Raw genomic sequence first — 9,433 nt, forward strand, 5'->3', positions numbered from 1 at the left:
GGCATCTGCTGACAGCCTCTGCCAGCTCCCCACCCGGCGTGTCCCTGAGGTCTGTGACTCACAGCAAGCTCACACCGGAAGCCGCTTCCCCGTGCAGTCTCCGTTGGCTGAAATGCTTGCCAGCCCCGAGAAAGGTCTGTGGTGCTGGCCGGCTGCAGTCGTGCACTGGGAAACAGCAAGGACCCAGCCTTTCCTCAGAGGGCAGCAGCACGAAGAGCAAAAATACAAACGTGCACACACTGACTGGTGGGATGAATGGGCTTTTATCTATTCTGCAGGCTGGAAACCACAGACCGTAGACATGGTCGGGAAGGCAGACACATGCCATTCGGGCAGAAGGCTATGTGTTACCTAGCCAAACACGGCCCTTCGAAAGAGAAAAGGAAGGCAAGGAGCCCACTGCTCTGAAAGCAAATCAAGCAGGACAGTGAGACTTGGGGTCTCAGAAACTCCCATCCTTACCTCTAATTTGGGTTAATCATAATGCCTCCCAGTGATCCCCACAGAAAGAGCCTGCTGGCAGGGGCAGGGGGGACGCTGGAGGTCTTCTTGCCTGTTCTACTTCACACAAACTTGAACTTCAGAGAGGTTGAGTCGCCACAAACCACACCAGGAGTCAGTGGTCCAGTGGCATTCGAACCCACATCTGTCAGACATCCACACTCTCAGCTACTACAGATTTCATTTCCTTCTGATAGATGTTTATTGAAAACCACCTGTGTGCAATGTCATAGCTTGGAGCCAGACACCCTTATGAGGTGTTGAATGGAAGAAAAAAAAGAGAAAGAGGGCAGAAGTCCTAGATGTGTTGCTTTCTAACTCTGTGACCTTGAGTAAGTCCCCAATAACCTCCACCCCCTTAATGTTTGATTCTGTGATTGCCTTAAGAAGTTGTTCAGGGGAGGTTCTTGGGTGCGTTCCCCATGTTGACTCTAAGAAATAGAGTTTTCTCTTTCATTCATTCTTTATTTATTTATTCCATCACTCTATAAACATGTATCGATTACTCAGTAACGATCTTTGGGGCAGAGGGGTAAATAAGACACAGTCCCTGCCATCAAAGCAGTTGTGGTCTGGTGGAGAAGAAAGGCCTCCAAAGGGAGTCACCCTGCAGTAAGATTAATGGGTTTCCCAGGGAGAAAAAGTCACAGCAGCCATAGAGACAAGCACAGCTAATGCCATCCAAAGGACTGGGGAAAATTATAGAGAAGGTGACAGTTGACCCAGGCTTCGAGGAACGAGTAAGGATTAGCTAGGATGTGTGTGCTTCACGCCCTGTCTTGTCTAGGCCCATCTCATTCTCAGGTGACGCTGACACTGCCATCTTGAGTAACTAAGCGAATGTGTGGAAGGACGGTGTAGGGGGTAACAACGCAGGCTTAGGAGTCAGGCAGCCCTGTGTTTGAACTGGAGCCCTGTCACTTACTAGCTCTGCCCTCAGCCTGAGTCTCTATCACTGCAACCTTTTGAAGCACTTCTCCTTTTCTGCAGCTGCCTCTTCTCAATTAAAGGTCCTTCTACAAACACATTGAAATGCCCATCCTTGCCAGGTAGTTGGTAGGCACTGGGAGGGGGAGATGCAGAGGCGTGTAGGACACTGTCCTTTCCCCTAAAAGTGCAAGCATTTCGGAAGGCAGGGACAGGGACAGTCTCACTAGGCACAGTGGTCCGTGCACCATGGCGGTGGCCTCCTGCAGGACTAGGACTACAGCAGCACAGACGAAGGGTGGTTCATGCTCAAGACTCCATCCTCAAACCACCACCGCTATCTGAAGTTACATTTGGGGTTCTTCAGGCTTTCATGGCCCTGTTGGGTGGTTTATTATAAAATTTAGAGCTGGAGTGGGATTTTGAGATCATTCTACAAGTGGGAAAAAGAAGGCCCAGAGAAGCAAAAGGCATGTGTAGGAAGGGATGGAATCTGGTTCTGGACCCAGTCCTCTGGGCTTCTGTGTCTTGCTAATTTTCAGCAGTGATGAGATACCCAAATCTTCCCCCTTTTATCCTCCCACTGCAGTTGTGTCCTATAGTCTCATTCAGCTGCAGGTAATAATACAGGACAGGGGCTCTGAATAAATATAAAATTTCTCAGTGGGACATTTGAAATGAAGGAGATCATTTTTTAAATTCATTTCCATTCATTTCTCCAATGAAGACTCTGTTTTCCTAGTCAAAGTACTGAGTCTCAACTAACATTAAAATCAGCTGCAGTAAGCTGGTGCAACCACTCTGGAAAACAGCATGGAGGTTCCTCAAAATGTTGAAAATAGAACTTCCCTATGACCCAGCAATTGCAGTACTGGGTATTTACCCTAAAGATACAAACGTAGTGATCCGAAGGGGCACGTGCACCCGAATATTTATAGCAGCAATGTCCACAATAGCCAAACTATGGAAAGAACCTAGATGTCCATCAACAGATGAATGGATCAAGAAGATGTGGTATATATACACAATGGAATACTATGCAGCCATCAAAAGAAATGAAATCTTGCCATTTGCAACAACATGGATGGAACTAGAGCGTATCATGCTTAGCAAAATAAGTCAAGCGGAGAAAGACAACTATCATATGATCTCCCTGATATGAGGAAGTGGTGATGCAACATGGGGGCTTAAGTGGGTAAAAGAAGAATCAATGAAACAAGATGGGATTGGGAGGGAGACAAACCATAAGTGACTCTTAATCTCACAAAACAAACTGAGGGTTGCTGGGGGGAGGGGGGTTGGGAGAAGGGAGGTGGGGCTATGGACATTGGGGAGGGTATGTGCTTTGGTGAGTGTTGTGAAGTGTGTAAATCTGGCGATTCACAGACCTGTACCCCTGGGGATAAAAATATATGTTTATAAAAAATTAAAAATTAAAAAAAAAATCGACTGCAGATGATTTTCTTTTGTCATATGAAGTCGATGGAAAACATCCTGATGTCGGATCTTGGAAGCCCAGATTCTAAGATCAGCTTTGCCAGTTGGTTGCCTTGGGACCTCAGGCAGATCACTCCCCTCTCAGGACCTCCAGTGTCCCCTCAGGTGCAAAGATGGCTGAACCCAGTGGAAGAAGCTCCATGAGATCTAGGACATTGTTGACAGGGGTATCTCCAGGGCCTGCAGCCACGTATGATACACTGTAGGGGCTCAATCCATACTTCTTTTATTTTTTTTTTAAGATTTATTTATTTATTTATTTGACAGAGACAGAGATCACAAGTAGTCAGAGAAGCAGGCAGAGAGAGAGAGGGAGGAGGAAGCAGTCTCCCCGCTGATCAGAGAGCCCGATGCGGGGCTCGATCCCAGGACTCTGGGATCATGACCTGAGCCGAAGGCAGAGGCTTAACCCACTGAACAACCCAGGTGTTAGGGTCCGTAATCAAAGGAGAGAGGCGGATATGAAATGAAGGTCAAGCAAAGCTTTATTTGTTGCCAAGCATCTCTTAAGAGGTGACCCCGACCAGTCGGTTTGATTCTCGAGGCTTGGTGTGAAATAAAGCTTTGCTTGACCTTCACTTCGTATCCGTCTCGCTGCTTTGATTACGGCCCCTAACACAGGTACCCATGCTTCTTTTAGAAGAGAAATATCTTCAAAGTCACCAGCATTCACTGAAGAGGAGTCCATAAAATCATTTCCAAAATCTGAAGTTCGTCTCTGTTCATTTTTTCCCTTCTCTCTCGTTAGAAGCATGATTACCTCCCCACCTCCCCGTCTCTTAGCAACAACATGGAAGGGTTGACTGTTCTGAAGCACTTCTCAAGTTGCGTGACCTGGCAGCTGTGAATTATTCTGTGTACTCTAATATTACCATTTCGGCGTTGCTCCCCCTCCGCTGTCACTCCCCGGGCCTCCTGCTCAAAACCACCCGCTCAGCACCTCGCCTCACTTGTTGCTGAAAACACACCCTGATTCCACCCACCTCCGCTGGGCTCATTTGTGCAATTGTTCGCGACACCAGAAAACTTGACAGAACAATGTAGTTTAACAGGAGCGCAAGAACACAGGGAGGTAAGGTAAATACTTAGCAATACTTTCTAATGCCAGGCCTGAAACCCATACACATGTTTCTAGGGTCTTCCATTTGTCACTTTATTGTGCAATGGATTAAACCAAAAGAAAAAAAAATTAAAAGAGATGATAATGACCACCATTTATGGAGCATCTACTATGCATCAAGCAACTTCCCACACCCTTCCCTTCTTGGTCTTCCCAAAAGTCTGGGGAGCACCCACATTTACAGATGAGGGAACAGAGGCTCAGAAATGTGGATGCACTGCTCAGGGTCACACAACTGGTAAAGTCTGCTGCCGAGACTGGGTCTGGGTCTGCTCTCTGATTCTCAAATCTCGGGCTTTACAACTGAGAATAATCTGGAAAGGGTTAGCCCACAAGAACCATCTAGCAAGGAGAGAACAGAATGGCAGTGCCAGTCCATCTAGTCCTTTCTCCACCCACTTTATTTCCACTCCTAAAACTGAAATAACTTGTTTTCTGTTGTTCCAATATAGAGAGCTGAGTAAAAGTTGAGCCTACTGAGGGAGATGTCCAGCAATTATTAGGCCAAAGAGAGTTCAGGTTGGAATGGGACTTCTGGCTCATTTGATCTAGCCCTGATAGTTTATAGATGATGAACTGAAGCCCAGATTGTTTAAGATAGTCGCCCACATTCACCCATCTTATCAGTATGTACCAGAGCCTGCCTTATCGCTAGCAAATTCTGTGCTTTTAATCTGTGGGAGGCATCCTAGCATGTATGAGCCAATGGCTCTGAGGCCTAAATATACTATCCTAAAAGTGCTTTGCCTGGCCACACCCAGCACATGTAGCTGCTGTTGACCTGGATCCTCTTGGAACCTCGGTCTCTTTATCGGTAAATGGGGTTGGCAAGGGTCCTTAACTCATACCTTTGGGAAGAAATTCCACTGAGCTCCGGGATGTGGCAGAGCATTGTAGTGCTTGCTTCCCCAACACGAGCTCTAATCTTTGGGGGTTGGGTAGGGCATTTCACAGTCCTGCATGATTTCTGAGATGGGCAGCATTAGAATACGATCAGAAGCACCTGCCCCGGTCTCTAATGATTATGAATAATCAGGAAACAAGAGAAAGAGAAAAAAAAAGCACAGGAGAAAATATTAAAACTTGCATCCACATACTTTCTTGACCTTCTTCTCTCCTTGGCACAGCTTCAACCTCACGGAAGCCATGGGCGAGGAAGGCTATCAGGCAGAGGGTCCCAGAGGAACTGGCAGAGGGTGGGCCAGGCTAGATTAGAAGTCAGGTTCCACCAGGTAGAGGGCTCAGAGTGTGGGAGGCAGCTGCACCGCGAGCGTCAGGAACCTCGAGGACTGTGGGTTCGCCCCACATGCATGAGCCCCCCAGGCATGTGCACGTCCCACATGCATGCACACGAGGCCCGCAAGGCCGACAGGGGCCAGGACGATTGCATTCTCAGTTCACCAGAGTTCCCATCACCTCCCCGTCCCTCTCTACCCTCTCTCTAGGCCCCCTTTTCAGGATGAAAACAACTCCTGACCTCATGTCTGACCTTGCTTCCTCCAGACTCCAATAGTCACCCTCCTCCTTACCAGGCTGCACCACCAGCAGTAGTGATTCGGGGGGCGAGGCAGCAGAGCCAGGTCGTACAGAGAAATGCTGCAAGGAGTTTGCCGGGGAGGCGGGGGGTGGGGGGGGATGGAAAGAGAAGGAAAGGCACTAAGGGGACAGCTGGGGCTTAAGCTGATTGTGTGTGCGTGCGTGTGTATGTGGAGTCAAGTTTATTCTAAGGAAGAGACTGAAGCCCATTTACATGCTTTTGGGCAGAAGCCAGAAGAAAGGAAAGGAAACAAGGAAATGGCTGAAGGGTCTGGGTTGGGGGGTGGCAAAGCACTAGCAGGGGCTCTCTGAGAAGGGGGGGGAGGGCAGAGATGGGCCTCACTCATGAGGAGGGACCGCTCTTCTGTTGTGGTAGGAAGCGAGGAGGGTACCAAGGAGCAGAGGGAAGAGCTTCAATCTGCCAGCCCCCAGAGTTCAGCACTGTCTCTCCTCGGAGCACAGCGGTGGCCTCAGGCCAAGGACTGCCTCCGGCGCTCCACACACGTGAATTGCCATCCTCACCACAACCTGCAAGGTGGGCATTTCTAACACCCCCATTTTATAGATCCCCCCCACCGAATCTAAGAAAGCACATGAAATTGCCGAAGGTTGCACAACCAGTATTAGTAGTCGAAATAGTGCTGACACGAATACAGCCCGAAGTCTGTGTCAGTCTTTATTCTGAGCACTTTATATTCATTAACCTACTGACCCCTGTGAGGCGGGTGCTGTTACTACCCTGACTTCACAGATGAAGAAACTGAGAAACAGGATGATTGGATAACTTGCCCAAGGACAAACACTGTGAGAGCCCTTGAACCCCGGCTCTCTGCCACCCAGGTCAGCGTCTGGAGCCCTCGTATCTAACTGGTTGTGGGATACAAAGCCCCGCAGATGGAACTTGTTTGTCTGATTCCAAAGGCGGTCTTTTGCTCACACGTCACATGATGAGGCTACCTGAAGGCAAATGAGCTTTGAGAGTTGAATACTCCGTCCCAAGATCTCGTTAGGATGTCGAAGAGCAAGGAACAAGTACCCCCCGAAGACCTCCTCCGATTTCTCTTTGGGTAAAACTGGGTGACAGGGCTCTCCCCCATTCCCTAACGACTGGGGTGTCTCTATGGTGGAAGCGGGAAAGTGGGGGAGGTCCAACATGGTATAAATTTAACCCATCAGCAGTGTCTGACGTATCCAGGCAAAGCGAAAAGTGCTGTACTTAAGCCTTCCTGTGTTCAGTCGGTCATTCATGGACCCTGACTTCTGGCGGGCCCTGCGCCAGCTCCAGGCACCCAGGAGTGGAAGCCCATGGTTCCTGCTCTTCAAGGAGCTTACAGATGGGGACTTGGAACAAACACCGAGAGCAGACGGGTCCATCGCAGCGTGTGGCAACACCCTCCAGAGGAGGACACCGCGTCTGTCTAGGGGAGGAACCGAGGCACAGGATTCACAGAGAAACCATCACTTTTAAGGAAAGAAGTTTGCCAGAGGAACAAGGGAAGTGAAGGCATGTGACTGAGGCGGAGAGGACATACGTGCCAAGTCAGAGAAGCACAGGGAAGGATGGCACGGTCTGGGGAACTGGTCACAGGTCAGTGCGACCGCAGCGGAGATGCGGGCTTTGTGGGGTGGGAGATGCAGCAGGAGAGGGAGGCCGGGGCCGGATCCACCCACCCTGGGCAGCTGTTCTAGTACTGCAGGTTTCTGCAGCTGATGGTGTTCCCGGGCACCGGTCAACGCGCTCTGGCAGCTGGCTGCTGCGGTCCTGAGTGGAGTTCTCAGGGAGGGCGCTTGGTGGGCCACGGCCAGCCAGAGGAGGTGCTCCTGCAAGACCCATGATGAAGGCTCTGTTTGCTTTTTGCCTCTTTTTCTTTTTCTTTTTCTTTTTAATTTTATTTATTTATTTGACAGACCGAGATCACAAGTAGGCAGAGAGAGAGAGGAGGAAGCAGGCTTCCCGCAGAGCAGAGAGCCCAATGCGGGGCTCAATCCCAGGACCCTGGGATCATGACCTGAACCAAAGGCAGAGGCTTTAACCCACTGAGCCACCCAGGTGCCCCTTTTTTTCTTTTTTTAAGATTGGTTGATCGATTGATTGACTGACTATGTTCAGTGCCTCTTCAGGTTTCTTCCGGTGAGCAAAAACAAGCACCAGTGTAGGTTCTTCATGAAGAAAATGTGGCATAACACACACTTTGGAAAAGCAGGGGAGACCTGTATTTCTAATTCACAGGTAAGAAAAAAGAGGCTCAGGAGAATTACCAGGTCCTCTCTCCAGAGCTGACAAGACACAGGTCCAGGGTTCGAACCCCAGCTGGCCGGAAGCCAGAGCCTACACTCTTTCCCCTCCCCCTCAACGAGGCCTCTAAAGCTATTCCTATTATGTAACCAATAAATAAATAAATAAATAAACTTTTCTTTCTATGGTGGCAGTGGCGATGTCACTCCAGAAACTAAGATTTGTTCCCTTTATAAATGAGGGGTCAGGGCATTTTTCCCCCCTGCTCATTATAAAGGCCTGCTTCCTACCAGAATGAATAATGAGGTTGTAGCTGTCTGCATTCAGCCATACGAAGACGGGTAATTGTATTTCTTCCATGATGGGAGAACCAGCTGTGGCACTAATAAAAACGACTGCTTTTCAATTCTTTCAACAAAGTAAATAAAACTCCCTGGTGATTAACAGCAAATTGGTTTCCTGCAGAGTTGTCAGATCTGAAGGGGGGCCATGAGGGGGATGGGAGAGAAGATGGGGACAAGGGTTTGGCTAGCGGTTCAGGCGTGCCTTCTCTGAGTACGTGGTCCTGAGGTGCTCTGGGTACAAGAGATGTTTTTAACTCCTTTCAGGAAATTCCCAGGTCTGGCAAGATAACAATCCAGTATCCTGGCGTGGGGACAAAAGAGGAAAGGGGTCTCACTTATTAACAAGAACAGCCCCTAAGGCTCTCAAATTTAGGGCACCAATTCTTATCCCATTCATCTATTTCACAAATATTTATTAAGTGCCTGCTAGCAGCTTATTCATTAACTGACTATTTACTGAGTGTCTACTATATTCTGACACAGAGTTATGCCTTGGGAAAGGAGCTCACAGTCTAACAGAGAGAGAGAGAGAGAGAAACATGGTTTGTTGTTATTCCTGTGATAAGTTCTATATATTGGAAATGAAAGTTGGGAACTTATATAGTCTTTTCATTCTCTTGACAAATAGGATAGAAAAGCTGTTTTGCCCCCAGAATTAAGCCAAAGAGTTACAAACCAAGTCCAATAAGAGATCAGTCAGAAGTGAAGATAATATGGTTGGAAATGAGAACAGAGGGAAACGTGATTCTGAAATTTGCAGAATATTGGTGGATCCAGGGCTGCCATGGGAAACAGGTGGGATGCCCAAAGTCGGGTAATTCAAGGAGAGTTTTATCTACTAATGGGTCCTTCATGTGCAGGGATGTGGCAGGATGTTGGGGACTCACAGGGACTATGCAGGAACCCAAGACTAGCTGTAGCAGGGCTGTTACCAACCCAGGTCCAAAACAATAGGGGAGGATATTGGCTATAGGAACCATAAGGGAAGAGTTGTCTGGGGACGATCACTTTGAAGGGTATTCTGATGGACATCTGGAAGTCACAGCTGGGATGACCCTATAGGGAAGGTGTCAGAAACATAAATACCTAATCTCATTTTCCTCCTTCCCAAGATTTTTTTTTTCCATCTCATGGGTCAGGGAAGTCTTCCTGTAGTAAAGATAGTATCTGAGCTACATCTTGACAGATGAATGGGAGTTTTTTGGGTGATGAAGGGAGGGGACAAGTCAAGAAGGTGGGAAGTGGACCGAAAACAGATTCTGAGAGACCTTT

This window comes from Mustela erminea, chromosome 10, assembly GCF_009829155.1.
Source record: "Mustela erminea isolate mMusErm1 chromosome 10, mMusErm1.Pri, whole genome shotgun sequence".
In the NCBI taxonomy this organism is placed as follows: domain Eukaryota; kingdom Metazoa; phylum Chordata; class Mammalia; order Carnivora; family Mustelidae; genus Mustela; species Mustela erminea.